This window comes from Phaethon aethereus (assembly GCF_964289735.1).
Source record: "Phaethon aethereus genome assembly, chromosome: 23".
Classification (NCBI taxonomy): domain Eukaryota; kingdom Metazoa; phylum Chordata; class Aves; order Phaethontiformes; family Phaethontidae; genus Phaethon; species Phaethon aethereus.
Genome location: NC_138599.1, coordinates 8,349,345 through 8,363,429, shown reverse-complemented (window position 1 = coordinate 8,363,429; position 14,085 = coordinate 8,349,345).

The following is a 14,085-nucleotide window of genomic DNA, read 5'->3' as shown; positions in this document are numbered from 1 at the left end:
CAACGCCTCTGAGGAGCGACCGAGAGGCACAAAGAGGTGGCACAAAGGAGGCACGGCACGCGAGTGGTGGCGAGTGTCTCCTGTGCCCAGCCTGGCAGCCTGCTCAGCCGGTACAGAGGCCATGTCTCTGCCCCTGCCACAGCCCTTGCCCTGCCCCACGTTTCCAGTCTGCAGAGCAGGGCAGGGGGATGCAGGCAGGCGGGAAGCAGAGCACTGCCTGGGCAGGCAGGAGCTGCCTGGGCTTCATGCTTGTGCACCGGGGCCCAAGCAGCGTAGGGTGGCCCTGCATGGCTGGCGCAGGGGAACCTGGTGCTGGGCAGGTCCCTGCTGGCCCTAAGGGGCTGTGTCCGTGTGTCCCGCAGGAGGTGACTGTTTGGGGGCAGACTGGAGGGCAGAGGGCTGTGCCTGTTTGCCTGCAGAGGCAAACAGGCACAGCCCTGAGGGTGAGCAAGGACTGGTCTGGTCACTCACAGCCAAGTGATGGATGCAGGCGTCCTCTGTGTCGGAGCTGAACGTCCTGCGCAGCTGCTGGTCCTGGAGCTTGCTGAGCAGCTCCCCCAAGACCTTCTCCACGGTGTGGGGCTGGGAAAGCATCACCTCCCACATGGCCCGAGCAGCACTGCAGGCCCAGAGCGCTCTGTCAGCAGGGCTGCCTTGGCCACCACACCGTGCCTGGGCCAGCCCCGCAGGACGCAGGCTGTCCTGCAGCCCCGACCCTTCCCGAGCTCTCATTTGGAGTGCCTGGCTCCCTGCCTGGGCAAGCAGGAGAGGGCTGAGGTAGCATTCCCCGTGGGGCAGGGAGGGACCTCGTGGCGGGGACTCTGGGCTGGCTTGGCCAGCTTTCGCTACTGCGGGCCTGGCCGATCTACCAGTGCTGGAAAGTATGGTGGGGTGCAGGGCCCTGCTCCTCGGGGATGTCCTGCGGTTTTCCGTGGCTCTGGGAGCCAGAAAGTCTCCTGGCCCCTCTCCACACATGGAACAAGCCCACGGGGGCTGTTGGGGTCGGTACCTGTCACATGATGGAGGCATGAGCTTCAACAGGCTCGTGACCACTTCCCCGGGGCACTGGTTGGTCATCAGCAGAAGCAGCAAGTCCAGGCTGTGCCGGGCTGATGCCGTGCGGATGCACTCCATGTGTTCATAGACGCCCCTGATGATGTTTGGCACCTGCAGGGCACACAGGCGAGGATGGTGCTGCCACAGGAGTGCAGCCATTGCTTCAGCTGCCTCTGAAGCTGCTGCCCTTCCCATCCTACTCTGCTGGCTTCAAATGGCTTCAAGGTGCCTGAGGCACCTGGCTTAGGGAGGGAGGGATGGAGGGAGGAACCTTGCCTTGAACGGGCTCAAGGGCAGGGCAGCCACAGGCCGCTTACCTCCGCCAGCCAGGAGGCGGGTTCTCTCATGGCCACATGCAGGATGCTGCTCGCCTTCTCCTTGTCATAGGCGCTTGAGTCTCTCATGGCCTCAATGGCCATGAGGACGATGTCAGTCTTCTCAGAAGGCTGGAGATATTTTCCAAAAGCCTACGGGAGGAAGGAAGGCAGGGAAGACATGTCCCACCGAGTGCCCTGATGGTGCTGCTTAGTTGAGCAGCGAGAGCAGCTCTGGCGAGAGATGGGCCCACGGCGCTGGCAGCAGTGCCCGCAGGAAAGCTGGAAGCAGGGCCTGCCATGGCTGCACAGGGGAGCAGGAGAGGAGAGGGCCCTCAGGGTGAGGGAGGAGGCTTGGGGTCGTGGGCACAGTGTTCTGGCCCTAGAGAGAACCAGGCCTTGCTGGTGCCCGGGAGGGCTGGAGCCGCGGCTCGGGCACTGCAGTGCAGCCCTCTTCAGTCCCTGCTCGGGGACCGCGGCAACCCTCTCACCGGGGACAGGGAGGAGGCTATGCCAGCCCCACTGACTCTGCATCCCTTTGCGCACACAAGTCTGCGGCCGATGCCACGGACAAGAGGCGCAGCGAGGGAGGAGCTCATTACCGTGGCAATGTTGCTGGTGCTGGGCAAAGTAAGCCAGGAGGTGTTCTCAGCTTCCCATTCCCTGCGATGCTGTGGACACGCGGGATTACACACTGGCAGCGTCGTGCCTAAACAGGAGGGGATCACGGAAGAGTCGGTAGGACACAGCTGTCGTCTCTGCCAGCAAGCTGACCAAATGGTGCGAAGCGCTTTGAGCTAGGAATGGCTGAGGAGGGAGGTCACGACCCACAGTCGGGGAGGAGGTGGTGGGCAGGGGTGTAAAGCAAAGGGTGACAGGCGGAGGGAACAAGAGGGACCCCAGGGATGCTGGAGAAGCATGAGAGGCACCTGCCTCAAGCATACGTGTGCAAACGCTCACGGCCTGGGAAACTCAAAGGAACTGGAGCTCTGCGTGCAGTCGCACAACTACAACGTTGTTGGAATAACTGAGGCGAGGGGGGCGGCTCGCACGGCTGGCGTGCTGCTGTGCACGGATGCAAGCTGTTTGGGAGAGACGGGGAAGAGGGGCGGGGGGATGCCCTGTATTTGAAGGAGCAGCTCTGAGAGGGGACAATGGAGAGTGTGAGAGAGAGCACGTGGGTCAGGGGCTGAGGAGAGGCAGTGCTGGCGACATCATGGTGGCAGTGTGTTGCAGACCTCCCTGCTCAGAGAGAGGGTGTGAATGAAATCTTTCTGAGAGCATGTGGGGAAGTCTCCGTGTCACATGCCCTGATTCTCCTCGGGCTCTTTAACTTCCCCGAGGCCTGCTTGCAAGATGGCGGGAGGCAAGCAGTCAGGGAGATTTCTGGAGGGCGTCAGGGACAGCTTCTTTCTGCAGGCACTGGAGGGACCAGCGGGGTGATGCACAGCTGGATCTGCTGTTCTCCAGTAGGGCAGAATTATTTTGGGGACGTGGTAATCGGTGATAACTTTGTCTGTGGGGACCATGAAACAGCCGGGCTCTGAGAGGACCTGAGGGGAGTGGGGAAGGAGAGCAGCAACAAACAGGTCCTGGACTTCTGGTGAGCGATCAGCTTCTGCAGCAAAATGAGAGCTGTGATGCGAGGGGAAGCAGCTGGGAGGGGCAGAGTAGGTCAGGGAAGCTGGCAGACTTTCATGGACAGCCTCGAGCAAGCACAAGAAGGGCCCGTTGCAATACGCGGGGAAACAAGCAGGCATATGAGGAGATGTCTGTGTGCGGGGGGACGCCGTCCACCGCAGCTTCTCTTACATTTTTGCTGCAGGATGAATCTGAAGAGGTAATGAAGAGCATCCAAAGCCCCGCATCTGATCTCCCAGTTCTTGCAAGAGCAGCAAAGGATGAGATGTCCCAGCAGCTGTCCCAGGATGGGGATAGGCATCTCTCTGTGGCAGGCAGGGCTGTCATCGCGTCCGACAAAGGTGCTCCAGACCTGGGCGAGGGAGGCACGACAGGGAAAAGGGCTGAGGGGCAGCAGCTGCGACCAAAGGCCTGAGCCCAAGAGTCTGCCTGGGGAAGGATGCCCGGTGAGCTGGCGCTTTGGAGGGCCCTCCCAAAGCAGCTAGCTGGGCAGCAGGGCAGGGAGAGCTGCCAGGCCTGGGCTCCCGCCATGCTCCTTGGGCAGTCCTGTCCTGCACAGGACTGGGGGCCGAGATGGCTCCTGGCAGAGGGGCATCTGGGCGGAGAAGACCATGGGGAAAAAGAAAGAAACCAAGACCCTTGCTCCAGGACAGAGCCTTGCTGAATGCCTCAGCTGGTGCCCAGGCTTGCCTCGCAGGCATCTCTGAGCTGCAGGCTGCTCCCGTGCGCAGGGAAGGGGAGAGAGCCTGGCTGGAGGGTGCCTGGCTCCTTACCTGCACTGAGGAACAGCTGGCCAGCAAATCGCTCAGCCTCCCAATCCTCCCCACGGCCCGCTCACACGCAGCTGCGCTCTGGCAGTTGGTGAAGGTCAGCAGCATCTGGCAGGAGAGAAACTCCTGATGTGCCCCGGGAGCTGGCGCCTGTGCCAGCTCGCACAGTCCTTGTGGCCAGGCAGGTAGGCAGATGCCAGCCCCAGGGCAGCGTCTGCTCCTTTCCCTGCCCTCCCTGAGAACACAGCCCTGTGTCCCCTCCCCTGGGAGCCCTGTGTCCCCTCTCCATGAAGACTGAGCTTTTGGGCAGGAGCCTGTCTTGGGGGGTCTGCCGTGGGGGAATGGGGATACGGCCCCCTGGGAAGCCAGGAGTGCAGAGCTTCAGGGCTGGGCTCCCGGTGCAGGACAGGCAGGTCCTGGTGGGTCTCTGTCCCGCTCAGATCTGGGGGCGAAAGTACGAGGGACGGCAGGGCACAGGAAGAGCAGCACCGGCTGCCACCGCTGCAGTGCCTAAGGAGAGGGGTCAAATGCCTCCCACTGCTCTGGTGCAAGGAAAGCTCTGAGGCCAGAGCTGGCCCAGCAATGCCATGGGCAAGGCTGCAGAGGGGAGGTCACGTTGCCTGCAACCAGGGGACACCGGGCTCCCAGAAGAGCACAGTGGGCCACCCCTGGCTGCCCCAAGGGAGCTGGGCACCCTCCCCACAGTGTGCACTGTGCATGGCCCTGGGGTGGGGACCGTCCACTCAAGAGTGGACACTCCCTTCCCTCCAGGCTGAGGAACAGCCCCTGTGAACCCCACTCTTTGCCAAGGCCAGACCTGGAAGATTGTCTGCAGCTCCGTGAAGCTGGAGGCAGGAGAGCTGAGCACCAACGCCTGCAGCATGGTGTCCATGGCATCCAGGGTCTGCAAGGGGAGGACCAAGCATTGTGGCAGTCTTTCCGCAGTCCCTCTCATCCCGGAGACGGATCTGAACTCCCCACGCCAAGGGAGGACACCCACACTGCCTCACGCTGCCCAGGGAAGGCCTCGGGGCAGACAAGCTGCCGTGGGCAGAGCAGCCTGCGGCACTGCACATGGCCAGGCCCACGGGAAGGGGACGAAGGGCTGAGGGTGGGAAAGCAAAGGCGAGACCCTGCCCTGCCTTGGATCTCCGGTTGTCTCTGAGCACGCGGCAGCCAGGGAGCAGCCCAGAGGGCCCGGGGGGCTCCTGTAGCTCAGCCAGCACTTACCTCAAAGTAGAGACTATTGTCATTGTCCTCCACGTCCGTTTTTGGAGGAAGCAAGAAGACACTCCTGAAGCAGGCCTGCAAGAGGCTTTTCTTCTTTCCCTCCAGCACCATCTGCACTTTGCTGCAAAGAGAGGGAGGGGCCTGCCAGGCACTGATGCTGGGAGCAGTGCCTCAGTGCCTTGCAGCTGTGCATCACCCCGGCTGGTCCCTCCAGGGCCTGCGGAGCAGGGGTCCCTGAGAGGGATGGAGGGTGTGTGGGGAACCCTGCCAGGAGGCACCTCCTCCCTCCCCGGCATGGGCTGGGCCAAAGGACAGACGTGGCAGGCAAGCCTTCCGCTTCCCGCTTTGGGGAAGAGCCGAGACATGGCGGGGATCTGCAGCATCCCTCTGCCCTCCCCTGCGCCCTCCCAACAAGCTGCCAGAAGGGCAAAGCAGAGGCCCTCTGACGGCACCACTGGACTCTGCCGCAACGGGGGATGCCCCCGGCCAGGCCCAGGGCCATGGGCTGTGGAGAAATGCCAGCCAAACCAGGGGCTGGGCAGGTACCTCAAGGCGGCGATGGCAAGCATGGCTTGCTGCCGCACTGCCGTGTGCAGGTGATCCCTGGGCTCCTCTTCCAGCAGCACCTGCAGAGCACAACCCGGATGGGAGCTGGCAGCCCCCAGCACCCAGTGCCAGCAGAGCCGGCCCCTCGGGGCAGTTCAGTGTCCAGGCACGCTTGCCCCTGCCCTCCCCCTGCCCGTGCACTGTCCTCACAGTGTGCCGGTGCCCGGGGACCTTGCCCCGCTCCCCAGCCTGGCTGAGTATCCCCTCACCTTGATATTCTCCGCCACCTCAAGTCTGTGGCAGAACGCATTCAGGCCCTGTGTCAAGCCCTCACGCCTCGCTGCTTCGCACAGGGTGCAGATGGTCTCTAGGAATCGCACCCTGTTGGCCTCCTCCTGTCAGCCGGGAGACAGACAGACAGACGGGGAGCGTGAGAAGGTAGACACATGGCCAGCAGGACTGGAGCACTTGGGCCGCAGTGCTGTGCAGGAGGCCTGGGGGGAGCAGCTCTGCCCAGCCAGCAGCCCCCCAGCAGCCCCAGCAGCAGGCACCAGAGCCGGCGGCGGCCCCGTCGGGAGACGCAGGCACAGCTACCGGGGAAATGGCCGCCGTTACCTTTGCTGAGCTCTTTAGAAAAGCCTGCACAAACTGTATGGATTCTTTTTCCTTTCCGTACAGAGCCAGCCAGCTGGATGCAGCACAGGAGGCACCTAGTAAAGCAGGAGAGCCGGCACGGCTGTGGAGTGGTGCCGAAGGCAAACACGAGGCGAGGACGGAGCTATGCCCTCCGTCTAGCCCCGTGCCCGCTCCCCGTGCACAAGTCTCCTGGTGGGTGTCTGGGCTGGAGGGTGCCCGGCGATGGGCTGTGATGCTGGAGCGCAGTGCGGCGCGGAAAGCCATGAGTCCAGCGGGCTTAGGAACTCGCTTGCAGACAGGCTGGAAGGGTCCCCATCCCACACCGACCCCCTCCCTCCCCCCCCGCTGCCAGGCCAGCTGCCTCTTGCTGCCCACATCCCAGCCCGGTGGGGCCCCCCACTTACTGGTCTGCAGCAGCTCGGGCACGCACACCTCGTGGGGCTCCGGTGGAGAGCTGCTCTCCTGGGGAGCCCTCTTCTCCTCCCAGGCCACTCTGGGGCGTCTGGGGGGTCTCTCCACCATCCTGAAGGACGGAGGAAAGGGGTAGGGATGGGGAAAGGGGAACTTTTGGTGAAATGCCTCGGCGCGGCGGGGCTGCCGGGGGTGGTGGGGAAAGACGTGGGCTGTGCTCAGGGGCTCCTCGCCAGCACCACGCTCCCGCCCTGTCCCGTCGCCGTCCTGCCGGACACTGTGGGCTGTGGCTGCCTTGACCATATGCAGCGCCACGGGCTGTCACAGAGGCGGGTCACAAAGGGCACCATTGTGATCCGCCACCCAGGCCGGGAGGGGCAGGGTATCCCTTTGTGGGCGCACAAAGCCCACTCGCCCCTGGGTCCTCTTGGGGTGCCCCAAGCCCCACATTTGCCCTCATGTGCCCTGGAGACCTCCCTGTTGCTCTCCAGCTGTCCCAGAGCCCTGTGCCCACACGTCCCGGCGTGCCTCCAGGACCTTCCGTTGCCTTCAGTGCACTCCAGAGCCCTGCCTCTCTCACTTGGCAATGTTACATGGCTGAGGTTTACTCAAGCTTAACACAAGTCGCCTTGTTTGTCGCTTCATCTCTTCTCTTCCTCCTACCAAACAGGAAGAGCTCATGCAGAAAAGAGGGAAAAGAAAATTAAGCATCTGCCACTGAGTTTGCCCTTGTAGGATTTGGGAACCTTTCGGAAATGGAGATTGCCGTCTTGCTGTTTTTCTCGTCGTCTGTTTTGTGACCGTGATCAGGAACTCCTCATCCTGGCACTGGTGCTGGCTGACCACCATCTCCAACCTTCCATGGACACCTTCTGGGCCACTTCTCCTGCCTGATGGCCTTCTCCCCCTGCCAGCTTTCAGAACAGTGGGAGGCCCCTTTCTGCAGGGGCTGCACAGAAGTTTTACAGCTTGAGAGTTTTGGCTTGGGGGGAATGTTATCTCCAGGCAGGAGTGTGTTACGCTTGCTTTTTGGCAATATGGAAACTTCTCCCCTGCAGCGCAGTAGGAAATGCCGCTTTCTGCTTTAAGCTCGGAGCCGGCTATGAAAACCCAAGGCTAGTATTGTCACCGAAATCGGGAATAAACCTCGTAACACCAATGTAGTGTTAAAAGGCAGGCATTCTTTATTCACGGCGCCGGGAACACGGGGGACAGCTCCTCCTAAATCGTGTTCGTCGATCAGTTCAAAAATCAAACATTTATAGGCAAGATTAATACATATTCATCAAGCTTCCATACAATGATTGGTTAAATATTCCTCGCCTCACATGCAAATGACCACGCATGCTCACTATAATTTCTTGAGATTTTACTTCCTTAATCTTTTGAGTCGGAGGGTTTCTTGAGTGGGTGGTCTCTGAGTCGGTGGTCGCGATCTCCCCCTGCCGGAATTACCTTTCCCTCTAAGTTCACTTAAACTTGGCAACACTAAATAGATCTTCACGGGCTGTCGGTCCAACATGCAATCATTCACCCCACAGTCCTTTGTTTTAAGACAAGACTATAGAATGAATAATTACCTACCCACCGCACCGTAGAACAGACCAAGGTGTTCCTTCTTTCTGACTACTTGTTATTAGAACAAAACATAATACCATGATCACCATGTTCCACTTAACTCCTCGATAATTAACTCAAGATGGGAAGGGTTAGGTGGGTCCTCGAGCAGCATTGCTGGTGCATAATGTTCTTATGTAGCAAGTTACAACTTGCTACAAATTCACAAACCTATTTTCTAACCCTATTTTATTTTAATTCCCTAGCACCTTGGTTACAGTATCCTCACCGAGTGTTTCTCTCCTAGCTGACTTTTTACGTTGCTACTGACATTTCCCAATTCTTTTGTAATCTCCTGCTAATCTTCAGTCGTTCCTGTGATGATACTGTGAAATATGTTCATCTGATTCGTGTGATGAAGTGTAATAACCTTCTGTACGTTTATGGATTTCTCCTGCACCATAAAAAGGGGTATTTTACAGGACAAACTTAAACTACTTTGCTGGTATATCAGCTCAAACCAGTTTGACCCCTCACCGCATAGTATTGAGTAAAGAGAAACCTGTAAAGTGCATGCATAAAGTTTGGGGTCATCCTGGGGGCACGCTGAGGAAGATTCGAGAAGACTCTAGAAGGAGAAGAGGGCATGCGCCGAAGAAGACACGCCTATTCATGAATATGTATTAGCAGACAGGATATAAACCAGGAACAGGAACTGTACCGCGTGCGTCTTGGTGGAGCGGAGACTCCCGGCGCACCCAGCGCTGTTTGCTTGCCTCTATTCGTTTAATAAATTGTAAACTGAAATTGGAATCCTGTTGGGGACTAAATCATTTATCACAATACTACACTGGCCACAGTGCAGAGTTCACCGCAGATGTGATGAGATGCTCTCTTCACATTTCTACGATTTCTGGCATCGTACAAGTCACATCCTTTCCTCCGTTCGGAAAACCTCTTTCAGCAAAAGGTGTTTACACCTGCTGCTCTTGTCTGATCCTTGTTTGGTGTTATAGCTGGCGACGGAACAGGAGCATGGGGTATTGCTCACCAGATGCTATCAGAATAGGAAACCTGAACAAAATAGGCTCTCTTTTCTAACCTGTCTCAACATTTTGAAGCAGTCCCCTCATCTACAGTCTCAGAGACAGAGACCTCAAAGGGTGGTTCAGAAAGGTCAAACTCAGGCAGCGACTCCCAGAGCTGGTTGCCCAGCACGTGTCCAGATGGCTTTTGTGGGTCTCCAGAGGTGGAGCCTCCACACCTTCCCGGGCAACCTCTGCCAGGGCTCCATCACCCATGCAGTAAAGAAGCATTTTCTGATGTCCAGGGGGAACCTCCTGTGTTTCAGTTTGTGCCCATTGCCTCTGGTCCTGCACTGGGGACTGCTGGGAGGAGCCTGGCTCCACCCTCTTTGCGCTCTCCCTTTGGGTATTGATACGCATTGATGAGGTCCCCGCCGAGCCTTCTCTTCTCCAGGCTGAGCAGTCCCAGCGCTCCCAGCCTTTCCTCACAGGACAGGTGCTCCAGTGCCTTCATCGTCTTCATGGCCCTTTGATGGACTCTCTCTAGTATGTCCCTGTCTCTCTTGTACTGGGGAGCCCAGAAGTGGACACAGTGCTCCCGGTGTGGCCTCACTCGTGCTGACTATGGGGGAAGGTTCACCTCCCTCCAACCACTGGTGACAGCCTCACTGCTTACAGAGGCTCTCATCCAGCTCTGGCTTGCCTGGAAAAGAACTCTTAGGTGTTTGTAGCTCCGTCCACTGACATATTCATCCATTCAATTCATTCAGGAGGCAATAAACCTCCTGCGCTGACTGTACCGGTTGTGCACAGCTTGCTTCTGCAGCCAGGCAGACCTGGAGTGCTTGCCCAAGCTCAGCGAAGGGGCACGCCGGAGAGGACAGAGGAGGGGTCAAGCCTCCCTAACCAAGGGTTTTGTCAGTTAACCAGCAGGCAACAGAGCTTGGGGAAAAGCTTAGGCAGCACAAAATCCTGGAAGAAGTAGTGGTAAAACAGCAGAAAAGGTATGAGGCCCAGGATCACCGTTCCTGACCCAGGGGGCCCCAGGAGGTGACATGGCCGCAGGGTGATATAACATGGCAATGGACTGTGAGAGCGTGGAGAAGAAAACTGGCAGCTCTTACTCCCCAGAAGGTGTCATTTTCAACTGAAATAACCAAAAGGTCTCCCGACGTTCAAAGGCAGACTTGTCAAAAGGACTCGGGAAGGCTGTGAAAAGAACTGCACATGCACAGGAGACAGCATTAGATGACCAACGATTGTTTTCACGTCCAGTTCCTATGTTTAAGAAGGCCCATAAACCCCCGGTTTTATATTAAAGAGGTATTTCATTCCTATCCAGCTTCTCATCTGAAGAACTGTTGAGAGGGAGAAGGGAAGTAAAGCACCATCCAGCAGGAACCTAGTTTTCACACGTTTTTTCTAAATTTAGTCTGCTCAGGGCCAGGACATACCATATAAGGCCATGTGGCCCCACCCCTCCTTTGTGTGTTGGGGCCAGGACGTGTATAGGGCCCTACTCGCCCACCCATGGCTGACTGCAGACGCTGTCTCTGCTGCTGCGTGGCGCGTCAAGGGAGGCAGCAGCTGCTGAGACGGAGTGCCACACAACATCGGTGGCGCTTGGTGGCAGCGTTTGGTTGCCATCCCCGCAGCCATGAGCCGGCGTGGTGCGGGACGGGGGCCTGTGGTGCGCAGCCACCCCTCGCCCTGCTGCAGCTTGGCACTGAAGGATGAGCACAGGCGGCAGCTGGAGAGGGTGCGGGCTGAGCTGGAGGTCGAGCGGCTCCGCTCCCAAGAGTTGCACCGCCACTTTGCAGCTGAAACCCACAAGCTGAAGGAGGCGGCAGAGCGGGACCGGCAGCTCCTGGCCAAACGGCTGCAGTCCAAATGGGAGCAGCGGCAGGCACGGGAGCTCCAGCAGCTGCAGGAGCTCAACCAGCGGCAGCGGGCGTTGGAGATCCGCCAGCTGCTGCGCTCGAAGGAGGCTGAGCTGTGCGAGGTGCAGGTGATGCTGCAGCAACAGCGTGGCAACGCCATCCGTCAAGCACAGGACCTGCAGCAGCAGCTGGCCAAGGAGCTGGTGAGAGGAGCCTGGAGCAGCAGCGAGGCCCATGGTAAGCTCCAGGATGTCCTCAGCAAGCTGCGCTGGGAGACCAATGACGAGCAGGCCGCCCACATCATCTGCCTCCAAGAGGAACTGCTGCTGCAAAGGAGACTCTTCCTAAAGTACATCTTGGAGCATTTCGAGGGCGAGCAGCCCGCTTCCTGCCACGAGGCCAGGGCCAGGACCACGGCCTGGCACCGTCTGCAGACCCGCCTGAGCAGTGAGTCCATGGGGCCCTGCTCTTTGGAGAGCCTCATGGCATCATCCTCCCGCAATGGAGAAGGGCAGCAGAAAACCCGCAAGAACTTCAAACGTGCTTGCCTCCAGAAGGAAGGGAACAGCATGGAGGTTTTGCTGGAGATTGTGGGGCAAGACTTGGCACTGCACTGCTTGGAATCCCTGCTACAAGGAAGGACCGGCAGCGGGCGCTCTGCGGCAGAGGTGGATGTTCTGCCCGTAGGGCAGCAGGAGGACTGCCTGCCTGCTAGCGCTTACATGAGGCTGCTGGAGCAGAATACCCGCCTCCAGCGTGTCCTGAAGGACCTCGAGAGGCGATGCAAAGTCCTTGAAGAGAACTGTCTTCTGAGGAAGGCACACTCTCCTGAAGTGTGGGAGGAAGTGGAGAGGCTCAAGCAGAAGACTGCTAAGCTGGGTCTCATTAGCAAGCAGCTGGAAGAAAGAGCCAGGCAATTGAGAGAGGCCACCTTCCAACCTGAAAACACTGTGCCAAAGACAGAGCTGATGACCAGTGTGCCTCCAGCGCTAAGGGATTACTCTGCAGGATGCAGATGACAAAATGAGTTCCTGCAGCAGAAGTGATAGCACGTGGTCTTGACAAATGACTCCGTGGCCGTGTGCTGGCTGACAGACTCAGGTCAGCCAGAAGTCTGGGCTAGAAGTATGGGAATCAACAAATAAAGGAAGACTCCTTAGCCGCTTCATGTCTTCTTTGGGAGACCAAGCCTCATGGCTTTGGTAAGATGCTTATGTCCCGGGTTGTGCAGTTTTTAATCCATTGCAGACAGAAATAGACTGTAGCGCCAGAGTTGCTGGGGGAGCCTAGCAGGTCTTCTGGGACCCGCCTGGTGACACTGATGTGCTGGCTGGGACCTCTGCTCACCAGTCTTGTGTGAGTCTTAACCACAGATGTCAGCACCTTGATGCTGAGGATTGCCCGGGTGCAGCCTGCCGGTTTTTCTTTACTGTAGAGAGTGTCTCCAGGTCTGTCTTGAGCCCTGGATCCAGTACAGAGGGCCAGACGGGAGGGGGGAACACATCTCCTCCTGTGCAGAGAGATGGCTGCAGGCTCAGCCAATGTCCGGAAGGGCCACGTTTGTGGAAGGCCTTTGCTCAGCTGAGAGGGGTCAGGTTCTAAGTGTCTCTCCCAGCTGCGAGGTGACTCCTGGCAGCAGCTGTCTGCCTCTTGCAGGGCCCAAGTGCCTGCTGTATCCCACCACCCCAGCCAGAAAGCCTCTGAAAGTCAGGAAGAGCACAGGCATTGGTGGGCCCATCACCACGGAAGGCCCAATTGCTTCCCCTCAAAAGGCTGCTTCCCCTCCAAAAAACAAGATGGTGTGGGTCAATCTCCTCCCCACTCGGAGGGAGAAGGAGGAAAGACTAAAAACTGTCCAGGCTCAAGAACTGCATGCCTGGAGATCCTGCTCTCCCCACAGGAGTGCACGAGTCTGCCTGCCCTTGGGAGTGAAGAAGTTGCCTCTCTCCTTCCTTTTGCAGAGGGAGAGGTACCCCTTTGCACCACCCCTGCCTCATCAGCTGCACGCAGGCATCTGGGGAGCGTGTACTTAGTTGCGTCCCAGAGAAACTCTTCCCTTATGAACTGGGACCTCAGGAACCGATATGCTACCCCTGGGGAGCACCGCATCCTCAACGTTCCTGGTCACTCAGCCTCAGCTTTTCAGGGGCCCTTCCCCTCACCCACTTTCAGCACACACCGCTTCCGCTTGGGATGTGGCTTTTCTCAAAACCCCACCAACCACCACTGCTCCCTTGATCAGCCCCAGCCTGCAGGACATTTGGAAGCGCAGCTCACATTGGCGGCAGGGGGACACTGAGGAAGAAGCAGTGAGGTGTCTCGGCACTGCCAGGGACCTCTGCAGCCCCGTGGGGCACTCAGCCCACTGGCCGCAGACCCGTGGCATCCCCATCAGCCAAGTGAGCCCAGCAGGACTATGGGAGAGATGAAAGGACTTTCAGATTCAGCATGCAAAGTTGCTGCTAGCCCCAAAAGAAAGACCCCAAAAGAGGCCAACAGCATGGCCAAGCCTCTGTGCCTTATGCACTCACTCAGCAGCAACCTAGGGTGAGCTGGGCTCTGCTGTGGGGAGCTGCAGTGAGGACAGGGCAGCCACGGTAGCTCACAGGTGATGTCCCAGAAGTATCCTGGGGCTGCACAGAGAGCATCTCAACCATGGCACCAGCATTGCTTTCACAACAGACATCGTGCCAGGGCTTGAATCTCTTTGGCTATGGCCTTCTTGGGTCTTCCCACTTTCCTGGCACTCAGCAGGGCTCCTGGTGATGGCCAGGGCATCTAGTTCAAGGGGCAGGCCCAAACTTGTGATTTCTTTGGGTGGTTTGTTCTTATCTGCTGGGGCACAGAGCTAAGTAAAGCCTAAGCTGTTAGAAAGAAACACTGGTCACCAGAAAGCCACGCTTCAACAAGAACAAAATGCTGACCATTCCTTGTAGCTGTTGCAGGTGCTGCTGGGTGCATCAGCACAGCAGTGGGCAGGCACCGGCAGGGGAAAGGGGCCCTCTGGGAGCAGTGGGGA